General features: G+C 38.6%; 2 pseudogenes; one reads left to right on the plus strand and one right to left on the minus strand.

Annotated features, from left to right (window-relative positions):
• Positions 1 to 7,226: 7,226 nt before the first annotated feature.
• On the plus strand, positions 7,227 to 15,731 carry LOC117694937 (protein PPP4R3C1-like; annotated as a pseudogene).
• Positions 15,732 to 17,082: 1,351 nt separating this feature from the next.
• On the minus strand, positions 17,083 to 20,063 carry LOC117694938 (ubiquitin-associated protein 2-like; annotated as a pseudogene).
• Between the last annotated feature and the right edge of the window lie 213 nt (positions 20,064 to 20,276).

Genomic DNA, 20,276 nt, shown 5'->3' on the forward strand with positions numbered 1-20,276 from the left:
GGAAGAGTAAATTGATAAGCCTCTGACTCTGTGTCTTCACTGCATCCAGATGGAATTCCAGGACATCAGAGGTTTGAGCAGGTCTGCTCAGCTTGCTTGATGAGTAGATACACCAAGGCTGTGTATTCTGCAATATACAATTCTCAAAACAAGTTTTAGTATCAAGATAATTTTTAGAGGGCTGACATTTTATTAAAGATGTTGGTTCTAATAACTTTTCTTTTTTCTCTTTTTTAATTGGTTATAATATTTACATTTCAAATTTTATCCCCTTATCCCATTCCCCCACCACCCAGGAACCCCTTATCCCATCCCCCCTCCTTGTGCTTCTGTGAGGGTGTGATTTTCCTCTTTCTATGATGCTGTTTCCATTAACATAAACTGCCTCCTAAATTTCTAAATCCATCCACTTGTGTTGTTAAATCTCCTTTTTTCATTTCTTTTTCTTTCTTTTTTCTTTTTTTTTTCCGTCTTTTTTTAAAATTTGGTATTATATTAACATTTCAGATTTTATCCCCTTACCCCACTTCCTCCCACCACCCAGAAACCTCCTATACCATCCCCTCTCCTCATGCTTCTATGAGGCTGTGCCCCCACCTAACCCCCACCCCCACTAATGCCTCCCCACCATCACATTCCCCCCCTACTCTGTGTTCATTTTTCATGGGACCAAGAATCTTCTCTCCCACCTATGCCCAACAAGGCCATCCTCTCCTACATATACTTCTGGAGTCATGGGTCCCTCCCTATGTGCTCCCAGGCTGGTGGTTTAGACCGGGGGGGGGGGGCCTCTGGTTGTTTGGTATTGTTGCTTTCCTTCTGGGGTCACAAACACTTTCTGCTCCTTCAGTCTTCTCTCTAATTCTCCATTGGGAAACCCTTGATCATATCAGTGGTTAGCTGTGAGCATCATCCTCTGAATGTGTCAGTCTCTGGCAGACCTTTAAGGAGACAGCTATATCATGTTCTTGACAGCATGCACTTCCAGCCATCTACATCAGTGTCTAGCTTAGGTGACTGTACATGGGATGGATACCCACCCAGGTGGAATGGTCTCCAGATGGGCCCTCCTTCAGTTTCTGTCCCATGTTTTGTTTCCATATTTGCTTCCTTGAGTATTTTGGTTACTCATTCTAAGTATAACTGAGGCATCCCCTCTTGGTCCTCCTTCATGAGCTTCATGTGGTCTGTGGGTTGAGTCTTCACTATTCCAAGCTTTTGGGCTAGCATCCACTTAACAGTGAATAAATACCACGTGTGTTCTTTTGTGTTTGGGTTAACTCACTCAGGATGATAATTTCTAGATCTATCCATTTACCTAAAAGTATCTCGAATTTATTATTTTTAATAGCTGAGTAATACTCCATTGTGTAATTTACCACATTTTTTGTATCCATTCCTCTGTTGAGAAACATCTTCATTTTTTCCAGCTTCTGGCTATTATAAATCAGGCTGCTATGAACATAGTGGAGCATATGTCCTTGATATATGTTGGAGCATCTTCTGGGTATATGCCCAGGAGTTACAGTATAGCTGGATCCTCAGGTAATGCTATGTCCAGTTTTCTGAGGAACCACCAGACTGATTTCCAGAGTGGTTGTACCAGCTTGCATTCCCACCAACAATGGAGGAGCGTTCCTCTTTCTTCTCATCCTCCCCAGCATCTACTATCACCTGAGTTTTTGATCTTAGCCATTCTGACTGGTGTGAGGTGGTATCTCAGGGTTGTTTTGATTTGCATTTCCCTGATGACTAAGGATGTTGAGCATTTCTTAAGGTGTTTCCCAGCCATTCGAGTTTCCTCTGTTGAAAATTCTTTGTTTAGCTCTGTACCCCATTTTTAATAGGGTTATATGGTTGTCTGGAGTATAATTTCTTGAGTTCTTTGTATATCTTGGATATTAGCCCTCTATCAGATGTAGGATTGGTAATGATCTTTTCCCAATCTGTTGGTTGCTGTTTTGTCTTATTGACAGTGTCCTTTGCCTTACAGAAGCTTTGCAATTTTATGAGGTCCCATTTGTCAATTCTTGATCTTAGAGCATAAGCCATTGGTGTTCTGTTCAGGAACTTTTCCTCTGTGCCTAGGTATTCGAGGGTCTTTCCCACCTTCTCTTCTATTAGTTTCAGTGTATCTGGTTTTAAGTGAAGGTCTTTTATCCACTTGGATTTGAGCTTTGTACAAGGAGATATGAATGGATTGATTTGTATCCTTCTACATGTTGACCTCCATTTGAACCAGCACCATTTGCTGAAAATGCTGTCCTTTTTCCACTGGATGGTTTTAGCTCCTTTGTCAAAGATCAAGTGACCATAGGTATGTAGGCTCATTTCTGGATCTTCAATTCTATTCCATTGATCTTCCTGCCTGTCTCTGTACCAATACCATGCAGTTTTTATTATTATTGCCCTGTAATACAGTTTGAGGTCAGGGACGGTGATTCCCCCAGAAGTTCTTTTATTGTTGAGAATAGTTCCCACTATCCTGGGTTTTTTTGTTATTCCAAGTGAATTTACAAATTGCTCTTTCTATCTCTATGAAGAATTGATTTGGAATTTTGATGGGAATTGCATTGAATCTATAGATTGCTTTTGGCAACTTGGCCATTTTTACTAAGTTAATCCTGCCAATCCAGGAGCATGGGAGATCTTTCCATCTTGTGAGATCTTCTTCTATTTCTTTCTTCAGAGACTTGAAGTTCTTGTCATACAGATCTTTCACTTGCTTGTTTAGATTCACTCCAAGATATTTTATATTATTTGTAACTATTGTAAAGGGTGTCATTTCCCTAATTATTTCTCAGCCTGTGTATCCTTCGAGAAGAGGAAGGCTACTGATTTGTTTGAGTTGATTTTATATCCAGCCACTTTACTGAAGTTGTTTATCAGGATTAGGAGTTCTCTGGTGGAAATTTTAGGGTCACTTAAGTATACAATCATATCATCTGCAAATAGTGAAATTTTGACTTCTTCCTTTCCTATTTGTATCCCTTTGACTTCCATTTGTTGTCTAATTGCTCTGGCTAGGACTACCAGTACTATATTGAATAGGTAAGGTGAGAGTGGGCAGCCTTGTCTAGTCCCTGATTTTAGTGGGATTGCTTCAAGTTTCTCTCCATTTAGTTTGATGTTGGCTACTGGCTTCCTGTATATTGCTTTTACTATGTTTAAGTATGGGCCTTGAATTCCTGATCTTTCCAAGACTTTTAACATGAAGGGATGTTGAATTTTGTCAAATGCTTTCTCAGCATCTAGTGAGATGTTCATATGTTTTTTTCCTTTGAGTTTGTTTATGTAGTAGATTACATTGATGGATTTCCAAATATTGAACCATCCCTGCATACCTGGGATAAAGCCAACTTGATCATTATGGATGATTGTTTTGATGTGTTTTTGGATTTGGTTTGCGAGAATTTTATTGAATATTTTTGTATCAATATTCATAAGAGAGATTGGTCTGAAGTTCCCTTTCTTTGTTAGATCTTTTTGGGGTTTAGGTATAAGTATAATTTTAGCTTCATAGAACGAATTGGGTAGTGTTCCTTCTGTTTCTATTCTGTGGAATAATTTGAAGAGAATTGGTATTAGGTCTTCCTGGAAGGTCTGATAGAATTCTGCACTAAAACCATCTGTTCCCAGACTGTTTTGTTTTGTTTTGTCTTGTCTTTTTTTTTTTTTTTTTTTTTTGGTGGGGATACTTTTAATAAGTACTTCTATTTCCTTAGGGGTTATGGAACTGTTTAGATGGTTTATCTGTTCCTGATTTAATTTTGGTATTGGAATCTGTCTAGAATATTGTCCATTTCATCCAGATTTTCCAATTTTGTTGAATATAGGCCTTTGTAGTAGGATCTGATGATTTTTTAAAATTTCTTCAGTTTCTGTTGTTATGTCTCCCTTTTCAGTTCTGATTTTATTAATTTGGATACTGTCTCTGTGCCCTTTGGTTAGTCTGGCTAAGGGTTTGTCTATCTTGATTTTCTCAAAGAACGAGCTCCTGGTTTTGTAGCTATTTTGTATTGTTCTTTCTGTTTCTACTTGGTTGATTTCAGTCATGATATTGATTATTTCCTACAGTCTATTCCTCTTGGGTATATTTGCTTCTTTTTGTTCTAATGCTTTCAGGTGTGCTGTCAAGTTGTTAGTGTATGTTCTCTCAGGTTTCTTTTTGTAGGCACTTAGAGCTATGAGTTTTCCTCTCAGTACTGCTTTCATGGAGTCTCACAAGTTTTGATATGATATGTCCTCATTTTCATTTAATTCTAAAAAGTCTTTAATTTGATTCTTTATTTCTTCCTTGACCAAGTCATCATTGAGTAGAGCATTGTTCAGTTACCACATGTATTTGGGCTTTTCATTGTTTTGTCATTAAGGCAAGCCTTAGTCCATGGTGGTCTGATAGGGTGCAAGGGATTATTTCAATCTTTGTGTATCTGTTGAGGCCTGTTTTGTGACCAATTATATGGTCTATTTTAGAGAAGGTACCATGAGGTGTTGAGCAAAAGGTACATTGTTTTGTTTTAGGATGAAATGTTCTATAGATATCACTTAAATCTATTTGGTTCATAACTTCTGTTAGTTTCATTGTGTCTCTGTTTAGCTTCTGTTTCCATGATCTGTCCATTGATGAGAGTGGTGTGTTGAAATCCCTCACTATTATTTTGTGAGGTGCAATGTATGCTTTGAGTTTAGTAAAGTTTCTTTTATGTATGTAGGTGACCTTGCATTTGGGGCATAGATGTTCAGAATTGAGAGTTCATCTTAGTATATTTTTCCTTTGATGAGTATGAAGTGTCCTTCCTTATCTTTTTTTATTACTTTTGGTTGAAAAATGATTTTGTTTGATATTAGAATTGCTACTCCAGCTTGTTCCATGGGACCATTTGCTTAGAAGATTGTTTTCCATCATTTTACTCTGAGGTAGTGTTTGTCTTTTTCACAGAGGTGCATTTCCTGTATATTCTTTTGTGTTTGGGTTAAATGTTCTGTGGATATATGTTAGGTTTATCTGCCTTTAAGTGTCTGTTTGCTTTAGTATTTGTCTGCTTAGTTTGTGGTGGATGATGACCTGTCCACTGATAAGAGCAGGATACTGAATTTTCCTGCTGTCAATGTGTGAATGACAGTGTGTAATTTAAGCTTTAGTAGTGTTTCCATTAAAATTGTGGGTGCCTTTGTGTTTTTGTCATGGATGTTAAGAATTGAAAAATCATAATTGTTGTTATATCTTATGATGAAAATAAAGTGCCTTTGCCATCTCTTTTGATTAACTTTGGTTTTAAGTCTATTTTTTTAATTATTAGAATGGCTACATAAACTTGTTTCTTAGGTCCATTTGAATGGAAAATCTTTTTTAAAACCTGTACTTTAATATAATGTCTATCTTTAATGTTAAAGCGCACTTCTTGTGTGCAACACAAAGGTGGATCCTGTTTTTTGCATCACTTTTGTTAATCCATATCTTCCTATTAGAGAATAGATTCCATTGATATTCACAGATATCAATGACCAATTACTGGTAGTGATAACCATGTTTGTGTGTGTATGTGTGTGTGTGTGTGTGTGTGTGTGCACGCACATGCTCATGCTTCATTTCTTTTTGTTTTGCTAGTGTGAGATTATTTATGGCCTATGTTTTCTTTGGTGTAGTTAACCTCTTTGGATTGGAGTTTTATTTCTAGTATCTTCTGTAGGAGTAAATTGGTAGATAGATATTTTAAATGAAATATCTTGTTTTCTCAATATAAAGTCATTAAAGTTTTGTTGTGTATAGTAGTCTGGGAAAGTTTCCATAGTCTGTTAGCATCTCCAAGACATATAATTATTTCCTCATGGCTTTTAAACACCCAATTTGAGTAGTCTGGTCTAAGTCTAATGGGTGTGCATTTATAAGTAACTCACTTTTTGTCTTGCATATTTGATGATGATGATGATTTGTGTGTTTAGTGTTTTGCTTATTATGTGATGAAGATACATTATTTACTGATCTAATCTATTTGGTGTTCTATATGTTTCTGTTAACTTTATAGGCATTTTCTACTTTAGGTTAGCAAGATTTGTTTCTATTACTTTGTCAAAAATTTTTCCTTGGACTTTGAGCCTGGAATCTTCTTCTTTTATTCCTATTATTTTTAGGCTTGGTCTTTTCATAATGTCTCATATTTCTTGGATGATCTGTGTCAGGAATTTTTTAGATTTAACATTTTCTTTTACATATCTATTTCTTCTATTGTATCTTCAATGCCTCACAGTCTCCCTTCTGCCACTTGTATTCTGTTGGAGATGGTTGCATCACCTGTTTGTTTTCCTAAATTTTTTCATTTCCAGAATTCCCTGTTTGTGTTTTTTCTTTATTGCCTCAATTTTCATTATCAGGTCTTAAATTGTTTTATTCATTTCCTTCAACACTTTGCATTTCTCTTGGACTTCATATCCACCAATTGTTTTTCCTGGCTTTCATTGAATAATATATTAATTTCTTCCAATTGTTTGTTTGTTTGTGTTTTCCTTTATTTGTTTTAGAGAATTTTTCATCTCCTTTTTATAGACCTCTATCATGTTTATAAAGTTGCATTTAATTATACTTTCTTATATACTTTCTTATATACTTTCTTATTCTTCAGCTGTGTTGGAATATTGAGGGTTTGCTATAGTATAATAGCTAGGCTATGGTGCTGACATACTGCCCTGAATGTTATTGTGTTCTTACACTGGTGTCTAGGTATCTGGATTTGTGGTGATTATTGGCGTAGGTGCCAATTTCTGAGTTTTATTTTGGCTTGTTTTGTTTGTTAGATTTTTTTTGAATTTTGGTTTTTAGATGGCTGCTTTGTTCTTGGTTTCCATTTCCTCTCTGGTATGGTAGCCAGAGTGTCCTATGGTTGAGTAGAGGGTATTGGCTTGAATTTGGCACTAGACATCTGACAGCCAGGATGGCACACAGAAATGATTCTGGCAAGTTCAAGGCAAAATAGTGCCATAATTAAAAACAAAAAAGAAGAAATTGAAATAATTTATACATGTCAATTCTCAATCTTAGCAAATTTTCACTCCCTTCCTCTTTGACCCAGTTCTTCTCAATAACAAAGTTCATGATTAGGAAAAAAATTTTTTTTGAGGAAATGGAAGCTGAAACTGTCTGAACAGAATGGAGTGATAAAGCTGACATTTTCTCTTTCAGAAAAAGATCATTCCTGAATATTTAGAACTGTGATTCAAACTACAAGATGAACATGAGTATGTCTTATAGCAAAACACAATTATATTTCTCTGATTCTGGGGATGGCATCTTATCTGTAGATGATGTATTTTTGCTTATTATCCCAAGCCTTTTATTGACATACAGTTTGAAGAGTAGACTGGGACAAAATAATGGTAATTAAATTTCTTTTTGCTTAAGGGCGTAAGCAACACATTTCTGATGAGTGAAAATACATCTGAAAAACAAAATAAGATATAGAAAACATATATAGTATTTTCTATGCTTCCATTATAAGGTAAAAGAGGCAGGTCCCTTTTACAGTATCTATTACATAAACACAATCTTTTTAGGAAGAATTTGGGGTGAATCACAAGATTCTGCTGGAACTAAGGCAGGCTCAGAGACTCAAGTGTTCCTTGAGAGAGGTTTGTTAGTGATACTTCAGTAAGAGGATTGGGAAGTATCAGGGCCTTCTTCCCCAGTAATCTTAATGACTTTGGGCCCTCTCTTATCCTATGTCAGTCATTTAACCCCCAGTAATCTGTTCTCTTATGATTTTTCAGAATTGTGACTGTGGCAACATTCCCAGCCAAGATAGTGAGGTATAGTTACCTCTGGTCAAAGGACAAAAAGCCGAGATCTGCACAAGGACATGGCTAAGCAAGACAAAGTCAGAGATCAATATGGATGACATACTTAATAAAGTAAAATTCATTGGTGGAAGACAAGTGGTAGAAAAACATAGGCACAGGACAAATTTCATCCAAATACATTGAACATCTCCAGTGTGTGTACCTGCTTGTTCACTCAGAATCAGATGGATCCCAGATTATGGAGTACAAGATACATCCTAGTGTGCCCTACCACAAACAACAATTGTTGCGGCCCGAGCTTCTCCACACTTGGGGGCCAGAAATGTTTCAGACCGTTCTGTCAATGTTGGGAACCGCACTGCCAAAAGCCTTGGGGACTAACTTGTTAGCCTGCACTGCCCCAAGCAGCTCCAGTCCACAGGTCATGGTTCAGCAAGAGAGAGAGTGAGGATGGACTCAAGGAATGGAGACCAGACAGAGTGTGATTCAATCCCATTTATTCTTCAGTCTCTCTTCTTCTCTCCAAGTCCCTAGTTCCTAGTCCCTTGTTCCTAGTTCCTAGTACCTCCAAGTTCCAAGTTCTTTCTCCAAGTGCCAAGTGCCTAATTCTCTGTTGCAAGTGTCTAACCTAATTCCTACTTCCAAGCTGTACTCTAAGTTGTTCTCTTCTGAGTGTCTAATGTCTACTCCTACTCCTAGTGTTTGAATCTCTGTTACTCCAAATTGTTCTGAACTCTCCTGTCTGCCTCTCGCCTTTTATATGTCTCACTTCTAAGTCACGCCTCTAAGTAATGCCTTTAAGTCATGCCCTTAGGTCTTGTCTCTAAATCTGATCTCTAAGTCATACCCTTAAGTCACACACCTTTAAGTCTCACACACCCAAGGGAAAATCCTGGGTGTCTAAAGCAAGATGTTATCAGAGTGTGCTTAGCTGTTGCAGGCTAATGTAATCAAGTCTCTTATCAGGGTATTTGGCTCAAGATGGCTGCAAGGATGATAGCTGCCTTCTGTCAGCTCCCCACAAACAAGGAGATGTAATCATTTGATCTGAAGCTAAGAACCATAGTATGGCAATAAATTTCCAGGAACCAAATGATTGTTAAGAGATCTGGGAAGTTATCCGCCAAGTTCAAGGTAAAGATCCAAGTATAGAAATCACAGAAGAACTTACTGATGATCTAGAAAAATTTGAAGATCTGTCTCCAAGCTGGAATCAGGACAAGATGTCAATCTGTGAACACCATATACTTGAAAACATTGCAGATTTACTTATTTTTGTCAGTGAAGCACCAAGCCACAAAGAAAGCCTGGCCCTGGTCTTTGAAAAAGAAAGTTACATTAAACAATATGTACAGCTGTTCAAAACTTCTGAAAAGCATCAGAACATGGAAGGCTTACACTATTTGAATAGCATCATTAAAGGAATGCTGTTTCTAGACGATTCACGTTTGTTTAACATTATGTTTTCTGATGAATTCATAATGGATGTGGTAGGATGCCTTGAATACAGCCCTGGTTTAGATTAGCTAAAGCAGCACAGAGAATTCTTGACTCAAAATGTGAAAATCAAGAAAATTATGCCCATAACACATTCTCAGCTTAGGCAAAAAATACAGCAGACCTACAGAATGTAATACGTTCATCATATTGTGTTTCCCACACCATCCATATTTGAAGCAAATCTTTTTTCTGATATTACTACTATAATTTTTTCAACAAATTGAAATAATTACCATGCTGCAGAAAAAAAATTCTCAAAGTTCTTGCTCAGTTAAAAGAAAACATTATAGGTGATGAGAGATCGTGTGAATTGTTATTTTTCTTCAAAGAATTCTGTGCATTTGCTAAGACATTACAGTCTTAAAAGAAAAATGTGTTACTAAAAAAACTGATAAAGGTAGGAATCATGAATGAAAGGTAGGTTGTGAACATGCATAATTATGAAATACAAGTAGCTTCTCTAGAACTATTTGCTTATCTAGTAGAATATAGTCCAGGCCTAGTCAGAGCATATGCAATGGAAGAAGCTCAGGACAGTGAAGATAATGATGACCTTATCCTTAATATAATGATCAAACGAATGATCTGTGATTCTGATCCTGAATTTTCATGAGGCATCATTTTGAGAACAGTTCTGCGTGCTCTTCTTGATCCAGAAAATATGCATGTCACAGCTAAAGGATGTGAAAGATGAAAATTTCTGAATTTTTTCTAAACACGTTGTTTAGAGGAACCTCATAGCACCAATTTTGTCCACCACAGTAGAAAATGATAGTGATGATAATAGGGCTGACATCTACCCTGATAGTTATCAAAATGCACAATTACTTAAAGCAGTTTTAGAACTACTCAGATATTGTACACAATGACACTCAAAATCAAAAAATTATATTACAAGCAACTACTTGCTCAGCAGAATCTTGGTGCTGATGACTTCAAAGCACACTTTTCTGAATTTGAGTGCTGTCCAGTTTATGAGAAAGATGATTGGCCTTAAAGACAAAATTTACAATCTTTACATAATTAAGAAAAATCTTTTTGAACCAGTTGTAAATGCTTTTGTGCATAAAGAAACTTGGTATAATATGTTAAATTTAGCTATTATTAAGCTATGTGAATTTATAAGAGAAAAAATACATTGTCTCTCATTGCAAACATTGTGGAAAGTTTTTTTTTTTTATGTCTTTTGAATCAATTCAGTATGTCCAGACATTTAAAGGGCTGAAAACTAACTAAATATGAAGAAGAGAAAAAGAAGAGAGAGACAAGTAAGAAGGAATTTATATAATGTACCAGAAAAATATATTGTAGACATAATAAAGTTATGAAGGTAAAAGTCAAGGCAGACACATTTTGTAGACGGATCACAGAAGAAGAAGATGAAGAAGAAGAAGAAGAAGAAGAAGAAGAAGAAGAAGAAGAAGAAGAAGAAGAAGAAGAAGAAGAAAAAGAAGAATAAGAGGAGGAGGAGGAGGACAAGGAGGAGGAGGAAGTTGTTATTCTACCAATGGGAAGTGAATTTCCAAGTCATTATGACATATTTAGGAAAATTAAAGAGACAAATGAAAGTGAAAATATAATAGAATGCCCTGACAGAAAATCATCTGCAACCTCTGAATGTTCTCCATCTCAAGATGATGATTCTGATAATAAAATGAGTACAGTTCACTGTAGCAGTCTTGTTCCTTTAGTGTATTACTGATATGATACTAATGGTGACAATGATGATGATCCTTATGGTAACATAATATATAATATAATATAATATATAATCATATGAGGCCATTAACTCCTAGTTCAAATAAAATACTATTGATATCACTAACTGAAAATATAATTTAAAAAATCTTTCTCTTATAGACTTTTAGATATGGAAGAATGCACAGCAAAATAATGAATTAGAGGCCTCAGTTTAAAAAAATAAAATAAAAAAAGAGGCCTCAGTTTTACATAAAGAAAACCTCCCATAAAATAGATGCATAGGATAAAATAAACAACAACTGAGTCATAACTTCTTATCAAGAACATCTTACTTTAGCAGCATGTTTTTGGAAGAGGAGTTTAATAAATAATGTAATGTTTACCAAGGTCTTTGTATCAGAAGCAACTATAAATGTTTTATTGCAAATCTACTTTCAAAGAAATAGTCTAGCAATGACATTCTTTCCATGAATTGAAATTTAATTAAAGTATCTTTTTTTTGTATGGAAGACAATGTCATATTAAAGTAAAAGACAGTAAGATATTTTCAAATTTTCTATGAATATTTAACAGAATTTTATCATTATGAATAATAATGGAGAAACAACGTTCAGTGCAATTTAGTACAATTTTTGTGAATAAAGTGCTAAGCTGGATCCTAAAGGAGCAGTTGTTAATGTACTTATTTTTAGATAAGAAATATTAAATATCAGTATAAATATAGTACCACTTCTACTGTGGTTTCTGTAGGATCTTCAGGGATAAAACAGGATGCATCAAATATCAAGTTTGAGAAAGTTAATTGTTCTTCTCCTTAGAGTAGTAGGTACATAATAGGATACACATACACACACACACACACACACACACACACAGAGAGAGAGATACACAGACAGACAGACACTATATATATATATATATATACATATTTCAGCAAATATATGTATGTATGTATGCATGTATGTACATAGTATGGTTGTGGAAATAAACTAACAAAACAAATTAATAGACAAATTAACTTTGTCTTACAGTGTGAGGGGATACATTCCATCCTGTTGATGAGTAGACTATTCAGTTCTTGGAGGAATCTAAAGCATCCCAGTACATTTCACCCACAATCAACAAGCAATTAGATCATTTCTGAGGCTCAGTTCAATTTTTCTTTTTATTTAGTGTTGGACATCAGCCAGTGGTACAGAGTCATATATAATCAAGGTGGGTCTTCCAATCTCAATTATCTCAGCCTATAAACTACTTCATAAATATGCCAAGAAGTTTGTCTCTTAAGGGTAGATTCTGTTAATAATTTGCTCACGAGTGGGTTCCTGTTGGGCGGAGTTGTGGGTCCTGCATGTCTGCCATGGCTCAGTCAGTTGGAACTGCAGCTCAGAGTGGCAGAAGCATGCACAGGATTTTTGACTGGGTTCACTGATGCTGTGGGGCTTATGCCCAGGTGCGGGGAGTTTTCTCTCAGTCTGAAGCCCTGCGGGAGCACAGGGCACTTGAGTGGGGGTGTTTCCTAGGCCTAAGGCTGACCTTGGGAGCCTGTGGTCTGTCCTTGGAGTTGCTACTGGGAACCATGGAAGAACAGACTGGGGGTGTGCAGGCTGACCCACAGCTGAAAGGAATGAGAGAGAGCACTCTGGTGGTGCTCTGTGAGGTGAGACTCTTGGTTCATTACTAGCTTGGCAGGGTTGGCTAGCTTGGTTGAGTCGGTGGTCCCTGTGGCTGGAACACAGCAAAGTCCTTGATGGGAGATTTGACATGGCTTGGTAGTTGAGATCTTCTCCACAGTTCCTCATGGCAGGCCCTAAAAGACACAAGGGAGTCCATGGTTCCAAAAGGGTTTATTTTTATGGCAGGATATAAATGGATCTGGTGGTACCCCCGCACCCCCAGGGAGGGCCTTTGGTTAAATACCATTTTTAAGGAGGAAGGTCTGGGAAAGAATACTCAATTGGCTATGCCCTCTTGCCTTTAAGGTATCTCATTAATATGGAACTCTCTCAAGGCCCTGAGACCTGTAGTCATGTCCTCTACCTGTGGAAGGGCTGGTAAGGATGTTGCCCTACATGATTGAATGGCGCAGATCAAATGGAGGTCTTAGACTGCATGTTAGGACCCTGAAGTCTGGGAACGCAGCAAAATATATGCCGTCCCTTTCAGGCATGGACACCTGTTGGGTCTCCAGCTAGCTCTAGCCAATACTCTACAAAAACCAAGCCATCTTTTCACCCCCGTGTGTGTGTGTGTGTGTGTGTGTGTGTGTGTGTGTGTTTAAATAAATATCTTTGTAAGAATCAACTTATGGAAGCAGATGGCCAAGGAAAAAGCTGGTAATCACAGTTTATCCATATATAGTAAGAAAAGAGAAAGAGAGAGGAGAGGGAGAGGGAACAGGAGAGAGGGATGAAAAGGGGAGCCAGCTGGAGAGAGGGAGGAGAAGGAGAAAGAGAATTGGAATTAAGGAGAGTCTATAACCCTAACACATTTATTTCCCTTAGTAAATCCTTAATTTTAAAGTTTACATACCTTTGCCAAACAGAGTGTCACCACCCATGGGCCAAGTGTTCAAATACTTGAACCAATGATGTGGGGACAGTTTTCATTTAAACCACCACAATTTGCCTTCTGTCACCCATAAGCCTCTATCTATGTCCAACGATGTGGTATGACAAAACTTTTCCTGGGGAGATCAAATATATATGCTTATTCACCTCAAATATGGGACCCACAACAGACCAAAGTACAGATACCACCAAAGTTGAACTTGGTGAACCAATGAGTTTTATTTGGGTTATTTACAGAAATATGGGTAAGCAGAAATGACACAAAGACAGCTGTATCACCAAAGCCCATCCCAGAAAGAGTGACAGATCACAATAGCTGGAAACATGGGGCACTGTTGCTCAGCCTGCAGGCAACCCAACAGATTTTGGAATGTCATTTTCATGTAAATCATTTGCTCCAAACCTCTTTCAGGAAGCTTGGCTGGTTTCCCCTTCTTGCAGGCAGCTGACCTGGTGTCAGAGACTTCTTGCAGGTTGTCTTCTCTGAGAGTGACTCTTAGCAACATCTTATTGTGCATTGATTTTATTCTTTACATACACTACAACCTGACCACAGTTTCCCCTACCTCCACTATTCTCAACACCCTTCCCCATCTCCCCTCTGCCCTAAATCCACTTCTCCGTTTCACTTAAAAAATAAATTAAGCCTCACAGGGATATCAACTGAAAATGACATAGCAAGTTACAATAAAGCAACATGAGTTTCCTCATATCAAGGTTAGACAAAGCAACCAAGTAGAAAGAAAAGGGTCCCTAACAAAGACAAAGTGTCAGAGATATCTGCACAGAATTTTGTGTAGATATATATGTATGTCCTCTAGAAAAAGCACAAAGACCATCCAAACAGCCATGAGCTGCAACATGGTCCACAGAAACCAAGATTAATTTAGGTAGCATCACAGACCACTGAAATTGCCATGGCCTCCAGTGGTAACATGGACCACAGAAATCAACACAACCCTTAGGCATAAAACAATCCATGGACACTATCATGGCTCTTGCAGAAGTGGCCTGTGATGACACCTGAGGCCATGTTGATTCCCATAGTTCATTCTCCAACTGAGGGCCATATTGGAGTCCTTGGTCTTATTGCAGTGAGAGGCTATGTGGATGTTGATGGCCCTTGATATGTTCAAAGGCCATATGGATAGTCATTGTCTATTGTACTACCTGAAGACATGTTGAGGTCAAAGGACTAAGCTGCCATCAGAAGCCATGGTGATATGCATGGTCTAGGCTGCTTCCTGAGGCCCTGTTGATATCTGAAGTCTATGTTGCTACCAGATTTCATGTTGGTGTCCATGGCCTTGCTGCATCAAGGGCAGTGTTTATGTCCATGGCCCATGTTACCATCAAAGGCTATGAGGATGTCCATTGTCTGTGGTACCACCTGAAGACATGTTGGTGTCTGTGGACTGTGCTGTCACCAGAAACCATGTATAAGACTATGATTCATGATGCCACTGCCTATAAAGGGAACAGAAGCTTCTTTTACAGTGGTATCAGTGACTGTAGTTTCACAGTTGAGAATGAGAGACATAGAAAGCTTCTTTGTCAACTTCTCTCCGAATACCAACCTACAAAAGAAACAGTCTCAATAGGTAACCATTAAAAAAAAAAACTCTCAAAAACAGTAACTGGAATGCTGAAATACAGCTTTTCAGAGTTGACAGATTTCTGTGGGAAACGGGTGGGATTAGAAAAGGCCTCAGTTAACTATAAAGGGCTGAAGACTTGGAGTTAGACCATGGTCCACGTTGTGCAATGCAAATTTAATATAGTATTGTTTTTCTTTTCTTTTCTCTTTTTTTGTTCTTCTTCTTTGATATTGGGGGATGTCACAGTTGTTGGGGTGGACCTGGGAGGACTGGGAAGTGAATGTGATTAAATTAAATTTCCAAATAATAAAATATTATATTAAAAAAGAATCAGAGGTAATCCCACTTCTGTTATTTTGTATGCCACAAGAACACTAACCATAACACATATGCAGATGACTCAGCTGAGACCTATACAGGGCCCAAGATTGTTGCTGCAGTGTATGTGAGCACCTCCAAGTCCTGTTTAGTCGCTTCTGTGTTCTGTGTTCTTCTGGTGTCTTCAACCCCTCTGGCTCCGAGAATCCTTCCTCCTCCTCTTCTTCAGGGTTCCATATGCTTTGCCTAGTAGTTTGGCTGCTGGACAATGTCTCTCTGATGAAAATTGAGCTGGGCACAGCTCTATGAGTATTAGAACAATATCATTACAAAGCATTGCATTGATCTTTTTTTGTTTTAAAATTTTGCCAGTCATATTTGTTTCTATCACAATTTAGGATGAATTTTTCTACTTAAATGTATTTTCCTGCAAGTTTTTTTTTTTACTTTTTTTTATCAGCTAATACACAATTGTGTAGATGTACCACATTTTCTTTTTATGTTCTTTGGTTGAGGGCTGTCTAAGTTGTTTCCAGGTTCTGGTTGTCATGAATAAAGCTGCTACAAACATAGTTGATCAAGTGTCCTTGTGTTTGGATGGCATGTCCCTTGGGTATGTGCCCAGGAATAGTATAGCTGGGTCTTGAAGTAGAACTATTCCCCATTTTCTGAGAGCTACCATAATGATTTTGAAAGTGGCTGTACAAGTTTTTATTCAAACCTACAATGGAGGAGTATATCCCTTGTTCCATATCCTTGCCAGCATGAGCTCTCACTTGAGTTTTTGAATTTACCCATTCTAAAGGGTATAAGATGCATCTCAGTTTTGATTTACATTTTCCTGAGGACTAAAGGCATTGAATACTTCTATTAGTACTTCAAGCTCTGAGAGATTCCTCTGTCATTAATTTCTCTGTTTAGCTCTGTACCCCATGTTTAAAATTGGGTTAATTGGTCTGATGGTGTGTAAATTCTTCATTTCTTTATATAATTTGGATATTAGCCCTCTGTCAGGTGTAAAGTCGGTGAAGCTCTTTTTCCATTCTCTATGCTGTTATTTTGTCCTTTTGATGGTGTCCTTCATCTTACTGAAGCTTTTCAGTTTCATAAAGTCCCATTTATTAATTATTGCTCTTAGTGCCCGAGCTGTTGTTGTACTGTTCAAGAAGTTGTCTCCTGTGCCAATATGTTCAAAGTTATCCCCCAATTTCTCTTCTATTAGATTTAGTTGGTTTGGTTTTAGGTTTAGGTACTCAATCCACTTCAACTTGAGTTTTGTACAGGGTGATAAATGCAGATTTTTATTTGCATTATTTTACATACACTGACATCCAATTAGGCCAAGACCATTTATTGAAACTTCTTTCCTTTTATTCGTTGTAAATTTCTGGCTTCTTTATCAAAAATCAGGTAACCATAAGTGTTCAAATGTCTGGGAATTTAATTTGATTCCAGTAGTTAGCCTGTCTATATTTTTGCAAATACTGTGTAGTTTTTATTACTGAAGTTCTGTAGTACAACTTAAAATTGAGGATGGTTATACCTCTAGAAGTTCATTTATTGTACAGTATTGTTTTGGCTATTCTAGGTATTTTGGTTTTCTATATGAAGGGTCCACTTCCTAGGGCTGAAGGCAAGTTGAAGGAGGCAGCAGGAGTACCAGAATTAAACCCTTGTTTTTTAATGGACTGCTGGGTATTGGAGTACACAGAACCTGAGATGCCTGGCATGCCTGTGTTACTGGAGGTGGCTGATACGTGTTGTATCCAGGAGACCCATATCCACTTGGCTGTTGGAAAGACCTGGTGGAGGCATTCCCACTGACATTCACACTATGCTGCTTGGAAGAGGTAGGAGCCTAGGAAACATCAGACCCATACTGGAAGGTGCTGGGGAGGCCCAGGACTCCTGTGTAGTATGACAGGCAGGCTGTTGTAACTATAGCCAGAAGGCAGTGCCTTAGTGGTGTCTGCTGCATGGTGTGGAACTCTGCATCTTGTTCTTCTGGGGTTGGGCCAAGGTTGTGGCTGGTGGGGAAGCTATGGCTGAACTTGGTGAGGTCGCCAGAGTAAGGGTTACTGGCTAGGCTACCATCAATCCCAGTAAGTGGAGTGGTGAGTGTGGGAAATGGGATACTGTAGTAATCCAATGGAAATCTTGTCTAAAACATCTGTAAATCATCATAACCATATACTTGTGGTGGGTTTGCATGTAACAGCCCCAGAGCCATAATATATGGATTAGGCAACAATGGTGGGACTCCAGGAGGAAGGTTGGGAGGAGATTTTCTTGAAGTTGTAGCAACTGAGCTTTGAGTTGAAGCTGTGACATTAGACTTGATGCCCAGGCTAAGGCCCAAACTATGGCCACTATTCAGACTGGAGGAGACACTGAACACTTGGGGAGGTGCAGAGACAGTGCTGGCTGTGGTAGAGAATGTGCTGGAGGAAGAATGTAGTTTCACCTCACTCTTCACACTTGTATGCAAAAGAGTGAATGTTGAAGAAGGCCCAGAAGATGTTGACGAAGAAAGGGTATTCTGATGTGTAGATAATGCACTGTATGCTGTGTGTTGGTAGTATTTTGAATCTCACTATGGCTCAAGCAAATTAATGAGGATGAATGCTGATTGGCTGTCATCAGTAAGGAAGCTGCAGGTACTGTTTTATTGAGAGAGGATATACTAGAAGTGTAAGGTGATTCAGATTTCACTGCAGAGCCTGTAGCACCTTCAATAGATTGTGTGGTCTGTAACTGCATGTCCTGCACTGAGCTGAAACCATTCTTAGCCTGAGTCAGGTCCTTTTCGGTTGATAAAGAGATGGAGCTGGGATACTGCCATGTCTGTGTGGATCTTTATTCACATAAAGGGCCTTGAGCCTTATTTTGGGTGGTATAAGTTGTTTACTGAATGAGGCCTAGTAGCCTTTATACAAGCAGGGCCACTCCTGGTGGGGGTGGACTCATAATCAGAAAGAACAGACTCTGACCCAAACCCAAACTGCAATGCCCCAAACTGCAGATTTCGCCCTGAGATATCTGCTGAGCCAGGCATCTCCACAGCCAGAGCAGCAATCTTAGATGTCAAGGAGGTTTTCTTCTTTTGCTGTTTCAGTTTCTGCTGAGCCATCTGAGGGCTGGAGGATTGGTCATCTGAAGACCCCGGAGACATCTGTGGAGCCGAGGTGGATTTGCTTGGCAGAGGAGAAGAGGGTGGAGGAGGTGCAGCTGTCGAGGTAGCCACTGCAGGTGGCTTCTCCTGAAGGCATACATCCATCATGGTTGAAGATGGGGTGAATGCCTGGCACTTTGCAAAAAACTGCGCACTGCTGAGTCATTTGCAAATCATACTGCACCAGTGATGGTGATTGTGCTGTTGAGCCCATATTCTAAGAGGAAGTAGTAGTGATTCCAGAGTGAGAATGTTGAGCTGCCAGGTGAGCAAGGGCTTGCAGTCTTGAATTGCTCCAAGAACTGAGGACCTGTTGTATTGCCACCTTTAGCTTCCCCAACATTACCAAATCCTTTCCTGAACATGCTCACCATGCTATGATAAAAAAAAAGTATTCTCTTAAGCAGGCTGTGATATGGCATTCTGCTTCAAATTACTGAACACCAGAGTCTAGGCCAGGGAAGGAGCCTGAGATGGATCCAGATTAGATGAGTCATTCTTGGTTGAAGACAGTGTCTTTTCCAACAGGGTCAATTCTCTGACCAGCAGTGATTGTCACATTCTCCACAGGCAGAGGCACTGAAGACACATTAGAGACAGTAAAGATCTTGGTCTCAGAAAGATCTTCATTCTAACCGTCAGTTCTCCACTCTTCTATTGCAGTCCTCCATGCAATAGGAGCAGTTTCAAATTTTCTGGGATAATTTGACCTCTCAACCCCAATGAAATCAAGTCTTGCTCCATCATCTGGTTCAAAGTGGCCAATGTTGTTTCATATATTGCCACTGCTATTGCCATAATTATCAGTGTTGGCTGGCTCTGCATCATCAGCTGGGTTAAAGGTTCCCATTCCTTGAGCAGAAATACTTCCTCACCTACTAGAACTGCCTCTGGCCTCTTCTGCCTCTGTGCCTCTTCCAGAAGGCCCTCCACTCTTAGTACCATCCAATCCATTTTCCTGGCCCTGAAACTCTTGTCCATGGCTGGCACCTCTCCCCTGTTTTGGTGGCCCACCACATCACTGACTGTAGTCTCCATCCTAGTCTCAATTTTCTTTTCCTTCTTTGTTAGATTCAGTTTGTTCATTATCCTTCTGTCCTGAGACTCCTTTCTTCTTCCCAACTATCTCCCAGAAATGTGTGTTTGAATTTTCTTCCAGGAGTACATTGATGGCTTTATTGACATCTCCATTGCAGTCATGCAAATCAATCACACATTCATCCTGGGTTGTGCCTGAGATATCAATCATTTCATCTTCTCCTCAAAGTCAGCATCATTATGGTTCAAAATCATCTGTGCAAGTCGAATTTGCTCTGCAGTGGCCTGTGACCTCTGTTTGTGCTGTGTGTGGTTTTGGTTTTAAACTTGTTCCCAGTTTCCCCAGGCTCAGTAAGTGCCCACTGATGTGATATATATATATATATGTATATGTATATGTATATGTATATGTATATGTATATGTATATGTATATGTATATGTATATATGTGTGTGTGTATACTTTACAGTATATACAAATAACAGTATTTACAAGGAAAAATACTCAGTCTCCTCCACAATGACACCACGGCAGCACCATCGCTGTCATGTGACATGGCCTATGTCTTTCAATTGGGGAATTGAG

Source organism: Arvicanthis niloticus, chromosome X, assembly GCF_011762505.2.
Source record: "Arvicanthis niloticus isolate mArvNil1 chromosome X, mArvNil1.pat.X, whole genome shotgun sequence".
NCBI lineage: Eukaryota > Metazoa > Chordata > Mammalia > Rodentia > Muridae > Arvicanthis > Arvicanthis niloticus.